This window comes from Bubalus bubalis, chromosome 6, assembly GCF_019923935.1.
Source record: "Bubalus bubalis isolate 160015118507 breed Murrah chromosome 6, NDDB_SH_1, whole genome shotgun sequence".
Lineage (NCBI taxonomy): Eukaryota > Metazoa > Chordata > Mammalia > Artiodactyla > Bovidae > Bubalus > Bubalus bubalis.
The window spans coordinates 22,908,258-22,926,551 of NC_059162.1; the positions used below are offsets into that span (position 1 = coordinate 22,908,258).

At 43.4% G+C, this 18,294-nt stretch overlaps 4 non-coding genes across 4 annotated transcripts; 1 reads left to right on the plus strand and 3 right to left on the minus strand.

The window, feature by feature from the left end:
- Nucleotides 1-8,294: 8,294 nt before the first annotated feature.
- On the minus strand, nt 8,295-8,368 carry TRNAN-GUU. Its single transcript has one exon. It is a non-coding gene; the product is annotated as a tRNA-Asn (tRNA).
- Nucleotides 8,369-12,625: 4,257 nt separating this feature from the next.
- TRNAC-GCA lies at nt 12,626-12,697 on the plus strand. Its single transcript has one exon. It is a non-coding gene; the product is annotated as a tRNA-Cys (tRNA).
- Nucleotides 12,698-13,718: 1,021 nt separating this feature from the next.
- LOC112585890 lies at nt 13,719-13,883 on the minus strand. Its single transcript, XR_003110463.1, has one exon. It is a non-coding gene; the product is annotated as a U1 spliceosomal RNA (small nuclear RNA).
- A 3,923-nt stretch (nt 13,884-17,806) lies between these two features.
- On the minus strand, nt 17,807-17,970 carry LOC112585886. Its single transcript, XR_003110459.2, has one exon. It is a non-coding gene; the product is annotated as a U1 spliceosomal RNA (small nuclear RNA).
- Nucleotides 17,971-18,294: the final 324 nt, after the last annotated feature.

Sequence of the window (18,294 nt, forward strand, 5' to 3'; positions counted from 1 at the left end):
GTACATTATTCACTTTCCCTTGATTTTTCTGAACGCAACTTGTACTTCTTTTCATCTCTCCTGGCATCCAACAGCTCCACCATTTCCATACCCTTCTTTGTGTTATTCTCATTCTTCCAGCCTGTTGCTTTCCTTTCTTCCATCTCCCCTCTCATTTATGTGTTTTCAGTGTTTGGGCTCAACTTAAGTTCCTACAGGAGACACACAGAGAAGATACAAGACCTGGTCTTGGCTGTAGTTCTCAGGTCATATTTAATATGCATCTCAGTCTCTCATGCATTCAGAGAAATCTCAACAGGAAGGGACTTTGGAGAATTTGAATAACAACAACTCCTTACTGATGAGGAAACTGATTCCCAAAGAGAATAGGAAATTTTTAAAAACTCAGGAGCCACTTACTGACTGTGGAGCTACCACACATGTTTTCGACACAAGCTGCTCTGTTCAAAGCATGAAACACACTGTCCAGCTGAGTTTCAACTACAGCTGAATTTCAGAGGACATTACATCCAACACCAGTATTTCTACTATTAAAACAAAAATATCTAGAAGACCTTTTCTGTGACAATTCTTTTATCAGAGTTCCAGAGTATGATTATTTATATACACTCAGTTTTCAATCCCTGCTGACAAAATGGGAGCAAGGAACATAGATGTATTAAATACATCACTGCTGCTGCTAAGTTGCTTCAGTCGTGTCCAACTCTGTGTGACTCCATAGACGGCAACCCAGCAGGCTCCCCTGTTCCTGGGATTCTCCAGGCAAGAACACTGGAGTGGGTTGCCATTTCCTTCTCCAATGCATGAAAGTGAAAAGTGAAAGTGAAGTTGCTCAGTTGTGTCTGACTCTTCGCGACCCCATGGACTGCAGCCTACCAGGCTCCTCCGTCCATGGGATTTTCCAGGCAAGAGTACGGAGTGCGGTGCCATTGCCTTCTCCCAAATACATCACAGCCATCATTAAAAAATATATGTGATTCTCTGTAAGACATCTGGCTCTTGTGCTAGAGGTCATCTTCCTGAGAGCAGGGCCTCTGTGTGCCTCATTCACCCAGTGGTTCTTCAAGAGCCTGACAGATACAACATTCAGTAAATACTTGTCCAATAGATCAATACTAGTTACCAGGAATCACTAACTCTTGCCAATGTCCTCTACTCCCTACCTTGTTTCCATCAAATCCTACCCTAGGTCTGTGCTAACGCAATGAAAGCACAGCCCTAGGAACAGCCGTCAAAGATGCAAATACCTATTCCACTGTGTACCAAGTTTGCTTTACATGGTGATCTCATTACCTTCTTTGAGCATATGGATTTTATGTATAACAGAGAAGAATGTATCATGTAAAACAGATACGGCAGCATTAAACTTGGATGAGTAAGTGTGATAGATACTATGCAGCAGATAGGGTTCCATTTCCTGGGCACTAGCTGCACAGCTAAAGAATGCCTACATCACAGTCATCGTGCTGCTTGTTAAAAACGTCTGGAGAGAAGGCCCAAGAAACTGCATTTCATAGAAAAATTCCAAGAAGATTCTCATGCAAGGAAAAAGCCCTACCTTTAAACAAACACCCTAGAATGGAGACCCCCAAAGCCTAGCAGCAACAAGAACAACTCAGTGGGATTAGATCAAGTTTGTTGTCCATGGTGCTGTGCCAGGGGAAATGCCTCTTTTCCAGAAGAGTACCCACCTGAGGTGGGACACAAAGAGGACCTTGCTTTCCCAGTCTGGGCTTTTAGTGCCTCCATTGTCTTTTAAGTTTTCTCCTCTTCTCCAATCACTGGAGCATCTCAGCCCTTATGTGGGTCATATCTTTATGAAGACCTCTACTATTTTATTCTCCTCTTGGAGAAAGATATGGCAGAGATAAGTTCAAGGGCTCCACAGTTCTAGACTTTATCCTAAGCTACTTTCTTTCAGGTGGGCTGAAAGAAATCAGGAGTTACAGAATTCAGGTCAATAAATATGATCCCAGAGGAGCATGAGACCATGAGGGCAGCACCTCATCAGAGATGGTCAGAACCACGACGTGGTTAATATCACCCTATTCAGGTGGGGAGGACATGCTGATCACTTTTGTGAGCAGAGAAGCCACATCTTTCCAAACTTCTGATCAGCAGAACTCTGATAATGAATATATTGGGCTTCACTGGTAGCTCAGATGGTAAGGGATCCATCTGCAATGCAGGAGACCAGGGTTTGATCCCTGGGTCGGGAAGTTCCCCAAGAGAAGGGAATCTCTATCCACTCCAGTATCCTTGCCTGGAGAATTTCATGGACAGAGGAGCCTGGTGGTTTAAAACTATTGTTTTTGTAACCTGTTAATAGGAAGTAATAGGGAACTAATTCAGATACTTATTTCTACTCACCTGATTTTCTGACTTTTCAGAAAAAAGATACACTAATGTTGTATGCAAAAAAATAAAATAAAAGAGTCACAGTAAAAATTTGGGGCTCACCTTCATGTTACTGTTTCTAAGCTCTTATAACATGAAGGACACTATGAAGAGCATTCTCGTGTGGAGGTATATCTCTGTTACCAAACAACCTCTAAAAGAATAAAGAGAGAACAATACTTAACTGCACATAATTTTATCCATGAATTTATCATATATCTGTTTCCTGTGGCAGATCTACTTTTAAATCCTTGTTCTCCTGGGCTCTCCAGACAAGGTTTATGCAAAGTACCAGTTGAGGACTTCCCTGGTAGCTTAGTCAGTAAAGAATCTGCCTGCAATGTGGGAGACCCAGGTTTGATTCCTGGATAAGGAAGATCCTCTGGAGAAGGGAATGGCAACCCACTCCAGTATTCTTGCCTGGAGGATCCCATGGACAGAGGAGCCTGGCAGGTTACAGTCCATGGAATTGCAAAGAGTCAGACATGACTGAGCCACCAATACACACAACATGAAGGACACTATGAAGGGCATTTCTGGTGTGGAGGAATGTGTCTTTAATACTACCAAACAACCTCTACCAGCATAGGTGAAGCAATCTGAGGAGACCAGTAGATCAGCTAGTGTTATTAAGTTCCTCAAACTAAGTCACTAAGTCCTTTGAATACAGCCTCTCCTTTTATTTTGACTACAAATGAAGAAAAAATCTAATATTTAAAGTCCTAAGAATACACAGAAGAACTATACAAAAAAAAGATCTTAATGACCTAGATAACCACGATAGTGTGATCACTCACCTAGAGCCAAACATCCTGGAGTGCAAAGTCAAGTGGGCCTTGAGAAGCATCATGAAAAACAAAGCTAGTGGAAGTGATGGAATTCCAGCTGAGCTATTTCAAATCCGAAAAGTTGATGCTGTGAAAGTGCTTCACTCAATATGCCAGCAAATTTGGAAAACTCAGCAGTGGCCACAGGACTGGAAAAGGTCAGTTTTCATTCCAATCCCAAAGAAAGGCAATGCCAAAGAATGCTCAAACTAGTGCACAATTGCACTCATCTCACATACTAGCAAAGTAATGCTCAAAATTCTTCCAGCTAGGCTTCAACAGTACGTGAACCAAGAACTTCCATTTGTTCAAGCTGGATTTAGAAAAGGCAGAGGAACCAGACATCAATTAGCCAACATCTGTTGGATCATAGAAAAAGCCAGAGATTCCAGAAAATTATCTACTTCTGCTTCATGGACTATGCTAAAGCCTTTGTGTGGATCACAACAAACTGTGGAAAATTCTGAAAGAGATGGGAATACCAGACCACCTGACCTGCCTCTTGAGAAATCTGTATGCAGGTCAAGAAGCAACAGTTAGAACTGGACATGGAACAAAGGACTGGTTCCAAATTGGGAAAGGAGTATGTCAAGGCTGTATATTGTCACCTTGCTTATTTAATTTACATGCAGAGTACATCATGCTAAATGATGGGCTGGATGAAGCACAAGCTGGAATCAAGATTGCTAGGAAAAATATTAATAACCTCAGATATGCAGATGACACCACGTGGCCTTATGGCAGAAAGTGAAGAGGAACTAAAACAACCTCTTGATGAAAGTGAAAGAGGAGAGTGAAAAAGCTGGCTTAAAACTCAACATTAAAAAAACAAAGATCATGGCATCCAGTCCCATCACTTGATGGCAAATAGATGGGGAAACAATGGAAACAGTGACAGACTTTATTTTCTTGGGCTCCAAAATCACTGCAGATGGTGACTGCAGCCATGAAATTAAAAGACACTTGCTCCTTGAAGAAAAGCTATGACAAACCCAGACAGCATATTAAAAAGCAGAGATATTACTTTGCCAACAAAGGTCTGCCTAGTCAAAGCTATGACTTTTCCAGTAGTCATGTATGGATGTGAGTGTTGGACCATAAAGAAAGCTGAGTGCCGAAGAATTGATGCTTTTGAACTGTGGTGTTAGGCAAGACTCTTGAGAGTCCTATGAACTGCAAGGAGATCAAACCAGTCAATCCTAAAGGAAATCAGTCCTGAATATTCATTGGAAGGACTGATGCTGAAGCTGAAGCTCCAATACTTTGGCCACCTTATGTGAAGAACTGACTCACAGGAAAAGACCCTGATGCTGGGAAAGATTGAAGGCAGGAGGAGAAGGGGATGACAGAGAATTAGATGGTTGGGTAGCATCACCAACTCAATGGACATGAGTTTGAGCAAACTCTGGGAGTTGTTGATGGACAGGGAAGAATGGCGTGCTGCACTCCATAGGGTTCCAAAGAGTCAGACATGACTGAGTGACTTAACTGAACTGAATGAACATTTAAACTTAAGTATCAGTTTTCGAATTTTTATTTTGTTCAAGCTCAATCATGGAGACTCACTCTTCAGGATGAGTGAGTTCCCAGTTGGCAGCAGCCTGGCTGTCTTGCCAAGGGAAGTCAAATTAACCCAACATCAAATCTTTTCTGTGAATCAATCCCTCACTCTCAAAATCCTGAACAACATATGAACCCAGCAGGGAACAGCATCCATCAAGCAACTGTGATATGTTTGCACTACAAAACCCCAAACATCCTCTTCATAACAAAATGATGTTACTTCTTTAGTTCAATCATAGAGTTGCTGGAGCTAACAGTCCTCAATATGGAACACACCCTGCTTCCTCCCATCCTCCCCCTATCAACCAAGCCAAAGCCCAAATCTTATAATAGAGCCTTGTTACCACTGTCTTACTTAGACCATGAAGTGTGTTCTTCTGGCTTCAAGGAATTAAAAAAAAAAAAAAAAAAAACACCTAAGCTGTTTAATGAGAGATGTGTCCCTGGTATTTGGCTTCAGGGAATTGATGCCAGCTTTCCAGGAATGAGCAGCTGCAGAGACTCAGCCTCAAGCAGAAAGGTTATATTGTCAGTGAGCTTGGAACTCCAGAACTTATTTTCACCCTTCTAAAAAATAATTCTTTCCACCAAACCCTTTAGTAATTAATGTGAGCCTTTAGGAGTGTAAGCAAGATTTTTCCATATCTGATTGAAAGAGAGAGGTTGAGGATCAGAGAAGTAGTTAACAGAGACTGTGCATCACAAACATAACATGAAAATACCTGAGATCTGTCAAAAAAAAACAACAACCCAAAGGATAGTATCCTTTTTGGGCTCGGACCACCAACCACTCAAGTAACAGGTGAATGAGCTTATGGATTACTCTGGGAAAGAGAGTCTTCTTTTAACCTACATTCTACCCTATCAGTTTGTAAGTTCAAACCATAGGAAATTCCCCTGATATGTGTGCACTATAACTCTGCTGGGATTGGCTAGGCTGGTGGTTTCACAAGGTTGAAAATGGCCACAATGACCAAGTGCTGCACTAAGCATTCATGACTAAGTGAAGGAAGGAATGTGCAGGTTGCTTTTCAACACTGGGGCTCCACCTCCATCACAACCCCCCATACAAACTGAGGGATGACACTGCTATGTGAGGAAACTCGAGAGGACATCAGAAAAGCAATGGTCATCCAACTTCTTCCTGAACTTCGAAAATTGAAACCTAATAAAAGTTAGGTTTATGTGACTTAAAGTCACATTGCAATAATTTATCTGAAGTGCTGTGAAAAAATAGCCTTAATCCCATATACCATACAGTAAGCAACTAAGCACCAAGCTTATTAAAAACTTCTGGAGTCCTAGGGAGAACTTGCTCTAGAAAACTAGAAAACTAGAAAAGCTAGTTTTCAGAGTGATGTTTTAGCTTCTAGTTTCTTGTATCATGGAAGCCATTCTCTTACTAGGACTCAAAGTAGTATACAGTCCCAGGTGGCACTGGTGGTAAAGAACCCACCTGCCAATGCAGGAGACATGGGTTCAATCCCTGGGTCAGGAAGATCCCCTGGAGAAGGATATGGCAACCCATTCCAGTATTCTTGACTGGGGAATCCTATGGACAGAGAAGCCTGGTGGGCTACAGTCCATAGCATCACAAAGAGTTGGACGTGACTGAAGTGACTTACCATGCACACAAAGTAGTATATAGTCTGTATAAAAATGTTACCACAATAGAATAATCAGCAATTCTTGAGGAAAAAAAATTTGATATGGCTTATTGGGAACATAGAGTGCTCTTCAGCTCCATTGGTTCACAGAGAAACAGGGTCTCTTCCTGCACTGAAATGAATTGGACATACATCTCTGCCTCTAAGATCATGTAATAATACAGAGACCTTCAATTTATAGGATAAAGTGATTGAAGGTGATGACAGTGACCACAGGTATCAGGGAAATATGGCTTTGGGCTTTTGGAGTTGATAATGATACCTGCAACAGTGACTTTGGAAGACACTTTAGCATATATGTGGTTATAAAGGCTATTGAATATTTAATCCATGTTCTGCCAACCAATTTGTACACTGATTAGCCTGGTTTGACTTTGACCAACAGTGACTTTTGAAAAAGTTAAAACTGATATTTAAAAAGGTCAGTGAATGGCATAAAAGCACATCCACTTGAAATGGAGATAAACATTTTTAAAAGTTAATCTTCCCCCTTACTCCACGCCATCTTCCTCCTCCCCTTCTTAATGATATTGGTATGTGAGATCCAACAAAGATATTTAAGAAATTTGATTTTTGGTGTCTGTGTGCCCTGACATTTTGTGGGGGAAAGAAATACATATCACATTCCTTCATTAAAAATGTCATAATAACAGTTACACTTCATTGACTGATACTGGGCCAGGAAATTCATGCAATATTATGATTAAGTGAACAATGCAAAGAAATAGAGGAAAACGATAGAATCAGAAAGACTAGAGATCTCTTCAAGAAAATTAGAGCTACCAAGAGAATATTTCATGCAAAGATGGGCACAATAAAGGACAGAGACAGCCTGAACCTAACAGAAGCAGAAGAGATTAAGAAAAGGTGGCAAGAATTCACAGAACTATATGAAAAATGTCTTAATGACCCAGATAACCACAGTAGTGTGGTCACTCACCCACAGCCAGACATCCTGGAGTGTGAAGTCAAGTTGGCCTTAGGAAGTATTACTACAAACAAGCTTACTATAAACTCAGCAATTTCACTTCTCTAAATCTATTCAAGAGAAATGAAAAAAAAATGAAATAGGTGCAGATGAGATTATTCAAATATTTGTAGCAGCATTCATAATAGCAAAAAAAAAAAAAAAAAGTGGAAACAGCTCAAATGCCCATCAGCTGATACATGAAATGTGGTATATTTACACAATGAAATTCTCAGTAATAAGAAGCAAACTTAAGCCAGAGCCTGGATAAACCTCAAAAACATTGCACTAAGTGAAAGAAACCTGTCAGAAAGCACTATATATTGATTTATTCGATTTATCTTAAGTATCGAAAAGACATTCATGGAGGCTGAAGGCAGGTTAACATTAATTGGGGCTAGAGGAAAGAAAAGGGATTATCTACAGCTGAACTGAAGGGAAATGAAGATGAAAGGAGTGCTCTGAAACTGGAGGATGGTACTTGTGGTGGGGAAGAAAAGAAAACAAAAAAGAAAGAGAAAAAAAAGAAAGTGACAGTCCCAAATGAAAAGGTGGAGGCGTCGGTAAGATCCCGTGCGGATCCAGTGGGGTGCCAGCCCAGGTGGTGACATAGAGCCTAATTTGCGATGTCCCATCTTAAGTAAGGATTCCCCCCAAGTCCCACCTGTGTGCCTGTGGCCTTCATCCTCTGGCAACTGCCCTGGAATGTACAAGGCAGATGACTTCGTTTGGGGAGGCGTCCAGAGAGACCAGGGGCACCAGATAAAAACCGGAAGGGAGGAAAGAACATGCTGAGGTGAAGTAGGTGGAGATTTCAGGCGCTGCAGATGCATAAAAACAATAGTTAAAACGTCACCAAAGTCCACGCCAATCCGTCCCTGGGTGGGCTCGAACCACCAACCTTTCGGTTAACAGCCGAACGCGCTAACCGATTGCGCCACAGAGACCAGCTGCTGCAAGGTTTTGTTGTAATGTCCTGGAATCCGAATGGATTTCCCCGTCCCTTCCAACTCCTGTGGAAAAGTGATTCAAATGTCTCTATCTTGGTCCAGCCTCGCCGGCACCAGAGACATTGAGTCTCGGTGTCGGGCAAGCCAGGCTGTGGACACCGAGCCCTAGTGAGCTGGGGGTCCGACGAAACAACGCGGAGCCCACGACCCTTCAAGCCTGCTCCTGACCTTCTACACAAGACAACTCCAGCTTCTCCTGGGCTCAAGTTCTCTACTTTCCACTCTCTTTGCGCTCCTATACATAGAAAAATTTCCAATAACTACCAGAGCCAACAACCGAACTCTGTATAATGGCAGTGTACAGTCAATTCGAGTCCAACTCTTTTCGACCCCATGGACTGTAGCATGCAAGGCTTCCCTGTCCATCACCAACTCCCGGAGATTGCACAAACTCAGATCCATAGAGTCCGTGATGCCATCCAGCCATCTCATCCTCTGTTGTCCCCTTCTCCCGCCTTCAATCTTTCCCAGCATCAGGTTCTTTTCAAATGAGTCAGTTCTTTGCATCAGGTGGCCACAGTAGTGGAGTATCAGCTTCAGCATCAGTCCTTCTGATGAATATTCAGGACTGATTTCCTTTAGGATTGACTGGTTTGATCTCTTCGCAGTCCAAGGGACTCTCAAGAGTCTTCTCCAACACCACATTTCAAAAGCATCAATTCTTTGGCACACAGAGTCGGACACGACTGAAGTGACTTAGCAGCAGCAGCTTTCTTTATGGGCACATCCATACATGACTACTGGAAAAGCCAACCTTTGACTAGACAGACCTTTGTTGGCAAAGTAATATCTCTGCTTTTTAATATGCTGTCTAGGTTGGTCTGTTGCACAATTGCGCTTATCTCACATGATAGCAAAGTAATGCTCAAAATTCTCCAAGCCAGGCTTCAGCAATACGTGAACCGTGAAATTCCAGATGTTCAAGCTGGATTTAGAAAAGTGGAAGATCAGATCAGATCAGATCAGTCGCTCAGTCGTGTCCGACTCTTTGCGACCCCATGAATCGCAGCACGCCAGGCCTCCCTGTCCATCACGAACTCCCGGAGTTCACTCAGACTCATGTCCATCGAGTCAGTGATGCCATCCAGCCATCTCATCCTCTGTCTTCCCCTTCTCCTCCTGCCCCCAATCCCTCCCAGCATCAGAGTCTTTTCCAATGAGTCAACTCTTCGCATGAGGTGGCCAAAGTACTGGAGTTTCAGCTTTAGCATCATTCCTTCCAAAGAAATCCCAGGGCTGATCTCCTTCACAATGGACTGGTTGGATCTCCTTGCAGTCTAAGGGACTCTCAAGAGTCTTCTCCAACACCACAGTTCAAAAGCATCAATTCTTCGGCGCTCAGCCTTCTTCACAGTCCAACTCTCACATCCATACATGACCACAGGAAAACCATAGCCTTGACTAGACGAACCTTTGTTGGCAAAGTAATGTCTCTGCTTTTCAATATGCTATCTAGGTTGGTCATAACTTTCCTTCCAAGGAGTAAGCGTCTTTTAATTTCATGGCTGCAGTCACCATCTGTAGTGATTTTGGAGCCCAGAAAAATAGTCTGACACTGTTTCTACTGTTACCCCATCTATTTCCCATGAAGTGATGGGACCGGATGCCATGATCTTTGTTTTCTGAATGTTGAGCTTTAAGCCAACTTTTTCACTCTCCACTTTCACTTTCATCAAGAGGCTTTTTAGTTCCTCTTTACTTTCTGCCATAAGGGTGGTGTCATCTGCATATCTGAGGGTATTGATATTTCTCCCGGCAATCTTGATTCTACCTTGTGTTTCTTCCAGTCCAGCGTTTCTCATGATGTACTCTGCATAGAAGTTAAATAAACAGGGTGACAATATACAGCCTTGACGAACTCCTTTTCCTATTTGGAACCAGTCTGTTGTTCCATGTCCAGTTCTAACTGTTGCCTCCTGACCTGCATACAAATTTCTCAAGAGGCAGATCAGGTGGTCTGGTATTCCCATCTCTTGAAGAATTTTCCACAGTTTATTGTGATCCACACAGTCAAAGGCTTTGGCATAGTCAATAAAGCAGAAATAGATGTTTTTCTGGAACTCTCTTGCTTTTTCCATGATCCAGCAGATGTTGGCAATTTGATCTCTGGTTCCTCTGCCTTTTCTAAAACCAGCTTGAACACCAGGAAGTTCACGGTTCACATATTGCTGAAGCCTGGCTTAGAGAATTTTGAGCATTACTTTACTAGCGTGTGAGATGAGTGCAATTGTGCGGTAGTTTGAGCATTCTTTGGCATTGCCTTTCTTTGGGATTGGAATGAAAACTGACCTTTTTCCAGTCCTGTGGCCACTGCTGAGTTTTCCAAATTTGCTGGCATATTGAGTGCATCACTTTCACAGCATCATCTTTCAGGATTTGAAATAGCTCCACTAGAATTCCATCACCTCCACTTGCTTTGTTCGTAGTGATGCTTTCTAAGGCCCACTTGACTTCACATTCCAGGATGTCTGGCTCTAGGTCAGTGATCACACCATCGTGATTATCTGGGTTGTGAAGCTCTTTTTTGTACAGTTCTTCTGTGTATTCTTGCCACCTCTTCTTAATATCTTCTGCTTCTGTTAGGTCCATACCATTTCTGTCCTTTATCAAGCTCATCTTTGCATGAAATGTTCCTTTGGTATCTCTGATTTTCTTCAAGAGATCCCTAGTCTTTCCCATTTTGTTGTTTTCCTCTATTTCTTTGCATTGATTGCTGAAGAAGGCTTTCTTATCTCTTCTTGCTATTCTTTGGAACTCTACATTCAGATGTTTATATCTTTCCTTTTCTCCTTTGCTTTTCGCTTCTCTTCTTTTCACAGCTATTTGTAAGGCCTCCCCAGACAGCCATTTTGCTTTTTTGCATTTCTTTTCTATGGGGATGGTCTTTATCCCTGTCTCCTGTACAGTGTCACGAACCTCATTCCATAGTTCATCAGGCACTCTATCAGATCTAGGCCTTTAAATCTATTTCTCACTTCCACTGTATAATCATAAGGGATTTGATTTAGGTCATACCTGAATGGTCTAGTGGTTTTTCCCTACTTTCTTCAATTTAAGTCTGAATTTGGCAATAAGGAGTTCATGGTCTGAGCCACAGTCAGCTCCTGGTCTTGCTTTTGCTGACTGTATAGAGCTTCTCCATCTTTGTCTGCAAAGAATATAATCAATCTGATTTTGGTGTTGACCATCTGGTGATGTCCATGTATAGAGTCTTCTCTTGTGTTGTTGGAAGAGGGTGTTTGTTATGACCAGTGCATTTTCTTGGCAAAACTCTGTTAGTCTTTGCCCTGCTTCATTCCGTATTCCAAGGCCAAATTTGCCTGTTACTCCAGGTGTTTCTTGACTTCCTACTTTTGCATTCCAGTCCCCTATAATGAAACCAGAGATCAAATTGCCAACATCCATTGGATCATCAAAAAAGCAAGAGAGTTCCAGAAAAACATCTACTTCTGCTTTATTGACTACAGCAAAGTCTTTGACTGTGTGGATCACAGCAAACTGTGGAAAATTCTTCAGGAGATGGGAATACCAGACAACCTGACTTCCCTCCTGAGAAATCTGTATGCAGGTCAGGAAGCAACAGTTAGAACTGTGCTTGAAACAACAGACTTGTTCCAAATTGTGAAAGGAGTACATCAAGGCTGACTGTCACCCTGCTTATTTAACTTATGCTAAATGACAGGCTGGATGAAGCACAAGCTGGAATCAAGATTGCTGGGAGAAATATCAATAACTTCAGATAGGCAGATGACATCACCCTTATGGCAGATAGCAAAGAGGAGCTAAAGAGCCTCTTGATGAAAGTAGAAAATTTAGCTTAAAACTCAACATTCAGAAAACTAAGCTCATGGCACTTGGTCCCATCACTTCATGGCAAATAGATGGGTAAACAGTGGAAACAGTGACAGACTTTATTTTTAGGTCTCCAAAATCACTTCAGATGGTGCCTGCAGCCATGAAATTCAAAGATGCATGCTCCTTGGAAGAAAAACTATAACAAATCTAGACAGCATATAAAAGGCAGAGACATTACTTTGCCAACAAAGGTCCGTCTAGTCAAAAGTGCCTCTATGGTTTTTCCAGTAGTCAGGTATGGATGTGACATTTGAACTATAAAGAGAGCTGAGCACCAAAGAATTGATGCTTTTGAACTCTGGTGTTGGAGAAGACTTTTGAGAGTCTCTTGGACTGTACAGGGGTATAGCTCAGTGGTAGAGCATTTGACTGCAGATCAAGAGGTCCCTGGTTCAAATCCAGATGCGCCCTCTAAGACCTAGATTTTGGATCTTCCCTGGTGGCTCAGATGGTAAAGTGTCTGCCTACAATGCCTACCATGTGGGAGAACTGAGCGACTTCAGTGCCTACCATGCGGGAGACCTGAGCAACTTCACTGAGACTGCAAGGAGATCAAACCAGTCCATTCTAAAGAAAATCATTCCTGAATATTCATTGGAAGGACCGATGTTGAAGCTGATGCTCCAATGCTTTGGCCACCTGATGCAAAGAACTGACTTAATGGAAAAGACCCTGACGCTGGGAAAGATTGAAGGCAGGAGGAGAAGGGGAGGACAGAGGATGAGATGGTTGGATGGCATCACCAACTTGATGAGCATGAGTTTGAGCAAGCTCCAGAAGTTGGTGATGGACAGGAAAGCCATCCTGCAGACGGTGCTGCAGTCCACCGGGTCCCAAAGATTCAGACACAACTGAGCGACTTAACTGAACTGATAGAAGGGTATTTAAAAGGATAAATTGAGCTGCTGCTGCTGCTGCTAAGTCGCTTCAGTCATGTCTGACTCTGTGCGACCCCACAGATGGCAGCCCATGAGGCTCCCCCGTCCCTGGGATTCTCCAGGCAAGAACACTGGAGTGGGTTGCCATTTCCTTCTCCAATGCATGAAAGTGAAAAGTGAAAGTGAAGTCACTCAGTCGTGTCCGACTCTTAGCGACCCCATGGACTACAGCCCAACAGGCCCTCCGTCCATGGGATTTTCCAGGCAAGAGTATTGGAGTGGGGTGCCATTGCCTTCTTCAAAGATTCAACTGAGCGACTTAACTGAACTGATAGAAGGGTATGTAAAAGGATAAATTGGGCTGGGTAAGGCCTAATTCAGAGTCCGGTACAACTGAGCAACTGATCTGAACTGACAGAGGCCTGGCACTGTCAAAGAATGCCAAAAAAAAAAAAAAAAAAGAAAGAAAAAGAACCAGTTAATAATTGGGAAGATAAAGAGGCCAAGTAAGTTTTTACTATCATGTCACAAACTGCATTTTTATCACTAGTTACGGTAGCAGAACACACATGCTGTCCCCCCATACCATAAGTTACTACAGTGTGGTTCCCCACATTTGAGAAAATCACAGAGGTCAACAATCCCAAAGTGTAAAGGACAAGCCTTGCTCTGGGAGACCCACTTTCAGGATTATGGTATCCCCTCTGCCAGATAAGTATGAGTTGATCTTTCGCCTCCCCGCCCGCGCCCCCGCCCGCGCCCGCGCCCCCGCCCGCGCCCGCGCCCGCGCCCCCGCCCGCGCCCGCGCCCCCGCCCGCGCCCGCGCCCCCGCCCGCGCCCCCGCCCGCGCCCGCGCCCCCGCCTTAGACACGTTCAACCCAGCCTTAGACACGTTCACTGTCTACACACCCTCATTTTGTCGTTTCCCCACATCCCTTCCGCTACCCTCCTCACACCCTCCTCACCCCCTCCTTTCCATGCCTCTGAGGCCCTCCAAACAACTCTTCTAAAAAATCCCAACAAAATCACAGAAAAACTTCCATAACTGGGAAGTGGCTCGAGGGGCACGGCACCACTTCGCTGCAAGATTTACATAAGCCAAACCCATTCACGACCTCTAAGGCCACTCCTCTCCTCCAACCCACGCCCGGCCCTCGTCTCCCCTCCCACCACTGCCAAGATGACCAATGGCCGGTCGGCTAATGAAGGGGAAGTGACGTCATGATTTCCGCGGCCTTGTGGACCCTACCAATCCCGTGCTAAGAAAAGAAACATCTTGTCACTTAGGTGAGATATGGCGAATTTTGCCAGTGTCTTCAGATTCTAACTTTTTGTCCTGGTTCACACGCGGAGAACAGGAATTCTGAGATTGTGTGTTACGGTGATGCAAAAAGACTTTAAGTAATAAAGAAGCTGTAAAACAGTGTATGCACGTATATATATATTTATACAAGTATTAAAAAAAAAAAACTTCCCTCGTACTCAGTCGGTAAAAAAATCTGCCTTCAATGCAGGAGACCTGGGTTCCATTCCTGGGTCAGGAAGATCCCCTGGAGAAGGAAATGGCAACCCACTCCAGTATTCTTGCCTGGAGAATTCCATTGTCAGAGGAGCCAAGCAGGCTACAGTCCATGGACTCGCAAGAGTCAAACACGACTTAGCGACCAAATCACCACCATGTATAAAATAAAAGCATATGTATGTGTCATGTGTATTTGTTGTTCAGTTGCTCAGTCGTGTCCGAGGCTTTGCGACCTCATGGACTGCAACAGGCCAGACTTCCCTGTCCTTCACTATCTCCCAGAGTTTTCTCAAACTCATGTCCGTTGATGCCATCCAACCATGGCAACCTGTGCAGTCTCCTTCTCCTCCTGCCCCCAGTCTTTCCCAGCATGACGGCCTTTTCCAGTGAATCAGCTGTTCACATCAGGTGGCCAAAGTGTTGGAACTTCAGCTTCAGCATCAGTCCTTCCAATGAATATTCAGGGTTGATTTCCTTTAGGATTGACTGATTTGATCTTGCTGTCCAAGGGACTCTCAAGTATTCTCCAGCCAAATAGATTCTGAGTTACATCTCAAAGTGATACTCAGTGTGCGTATTTGCTGCGCATGTCCTTCCTACTTCATTCTCATGATATCCCAGGGACCAAGCTTTTCCTTCACTCACCATATAGAATACAAGAAATGAAGATTCTGAAAAAGAAGTTAATGACTAAAATAAGGGCTAGAAAGATGACATGTTTGCTTGAAGAGTATGGTTAACTTGTTGGATGGTTTGTTTTCTCACTGGATATGATTCGGTTAGACTCCAGGGCCTGGAGATGGGAGGAGGGAGAAGACAGCCAACTTGTGGTTTCAGAATAGAGAGAAAGGAATGGAGTAACTTGATCCTTGAGGGTGACTTTGGCTTAAGGGGGAAGGTGATTAGCTTCGAGGAAGAGAATCCTGGAGTTAAACACAAAGAAACGCAGCACTTAGCTAACATCTAGAAAGAACCTTCCTTCCTCCCTTCCTTCCCCTTTTGCTTTATTTCCTCTGCAGCCATCAGAAATAGATTGTGGCTAATTTTATCTGAAATATACTTTATTCAAGAGCTACTGGGTTGGCCAAATGGTTCATTTGGTTTTTGCCATAAGGTGGCTCTAGTGGCGCTTAGTGTCTTTAACATCATTCAAAACTAGTTTGTTAGATTATTATGTGACAGCTGTCATATCAGCATGCAGTTAAAAATGCAATCAAAGTTGATAATTTTTGTGTAGCCATTTTAATATTGAAGATGGAAGGGAAAAAAGCCACATTTTCAGCATATTATGCTTTATTATGTTAAGTTGGTCAAAATGCAACTGAAACACACACACACACACACAGATTTGTGCATTGTATGGAGAAGATGCTGTTCATAGAAAACATCCAAAGTGGTTTGCAAACTTTTGTGCCAGAGATTTCTCACTGGAGGATGCTCCCCAGTCAGATAGACCACTTAAAAGGAATGGAAAGTATTAGTCGCTCAGGTGTGTCTGACTCTTTGTGACCCCCCTGGACTGTAGCCCTACAGGCTACTCTGTCCATGGGATTTTCCAGGCAAGAATACTGGAGTGTGTTGCCATTTCCTTCTTCAGGGGATCTTTCTGACTCAGGGATCGAACCTGGGTCTCCTGCGTTGTGGGCAGATTCTTTACTGTCTGAGCCACCAGGGAAGCCCCTCCACATAAGTGGAAAAATACTTTCCTGACCATATTTCTGCATGTGATTCTGTACTTAAATGTAACAGAAATTTTCTGTTTTTAAAACAAATGGTGATGGGTGATGAAAAGTGTATACTGGACAATAATGTGGAATCGAAGGGATGGTGGGGCAAGCAAAATGAACCACTACCAACCACACCAAGTTCAGTTCAGATCAGTTCAGTTGCTCAGTCGTGTCCGACTCTTTGCGACCCCATGAATCGCAGCACGACAGGCCTCCCTGTCCATCACCAACTCCTGGAGTTCACTCAGACTCACGTCCATCAAGTCGGTGATGCCATCCAGCCATCTCATCCTCTGTCGTCCCCTTCTCCTCCTGCCCCCAATCCCTTCCAGCATCAGAGTCTTTTCCAATGAGTCAACTTTTCACATGAGGTGGCCCAAGTACTGGAGTTTCAGCTTTAGCATCATTCCTTCCAAAGAAATCCCAGGGCTGATCTTCAGAATGGACTGGTTGGATCTCCTTGCAGTCCAAGGGACTCTCAAGAGTCTTCTCCAACACCACAGTTCAAAAGCATCAATTCTTCGGCACTCAGCCTTCTTCACAGTCCAACTCTCACATCCATACATGACCACAGGAAAAACCATAGCCTTGACTAGACGGACCTTTGTTGGCAAAGTAATGTCTCTGCTTTTGAATATGCTATCTAGGTTGGTCATAACTTTCCTTCCAAGGAGTAAGCGTCTTTTAATTTCATGGCTGCAGTCACCAACTGCAGTGATTTAATTTCTATTAATTGTATATGGGCGTGGGGACCCTATGAACTCAAGTTGTGAGAAAACCCTTTAGACTATAAAGAGTTATATGTGGTACAGAACACAGGTTCCCACTAATATCTTTTGAGGTCTGCATTTGTCAGACAACAAGACTTTATACGAAGTATCACGACTAGCAAACATCTTGCAACGCAATCAGACATCACTGAATGAGTGAACAACACTACAAGTACCTGAATAGTTTTGCCTAAGGTGTCTCAAAAGTAATCACACCCCTTGCTTCAATTTTTTAAAGATAACTAGCAACTTTTGGCACCCACCGAACGGAAAGAAAATAGTTGCAAATCCATACCTACTACAACAAAAACCTAAAAAAAATTAAAAAAAGACATTCTTGGTTGCATATGTATGTCTGAGTTTTACTTTGCCCCCAGCCTATCTGTCTTTTCCAGCTCTATCACTTTGGAAATATACTTTGGCATATACTGAGGAGACCCAAGCGTGATTTCTAGCTCAAAAATTTTTTTTAAGAAGAAAACCCAATATTTCTGCTTTGAAAGATTTCATAGACATACGAACCTACAAACAGACTGCTTTATGGAGTCTATTAGTTGAATATCACTTAGTGACTAAGCCACCACTAAGAAACCAGAGTAGGTCTGCAGTTATTACTTCGTTATCAGGGGAAAGCGCGCACGCAGTCCCCCACTACCACAAATTACGCGGTCGAGTTCCCCCTATTTGAGGAAATCGCAGAGGTCAACACACCCGAAGTGCAATGGGTGAGTCTCGTTCTGGGAGAACCACCTTCTTGATCATGGTATCTCCTCTGCCAGGTAAGTATAAGGTGACCGTTCCCCTGCCCCCTGCACAGCTTTAGACAGGTTCACTGTACACAGACGCTGACTTTGCCGTTTCCCCGTGACTCTTCCACTATCCTCCACACCCTCTCCTTTTCCACGCCTCTCAGGCCCTCCAAATAACTCCTAAAAAAAATCCAACAAAATCTCAGGAAAATTTCCGTAACCGGGGAAGTGGGTCGCCTGGAACAGTACCACTTCGCTGCAAAATTTACATAAGCCAACCCCATTCAGGACCTCTAAGGCGGCGCCTCTCCTTCAACCCAAGCCCCGCCTCACCCCTGTCCACATGACCAATGGCCAGTCCC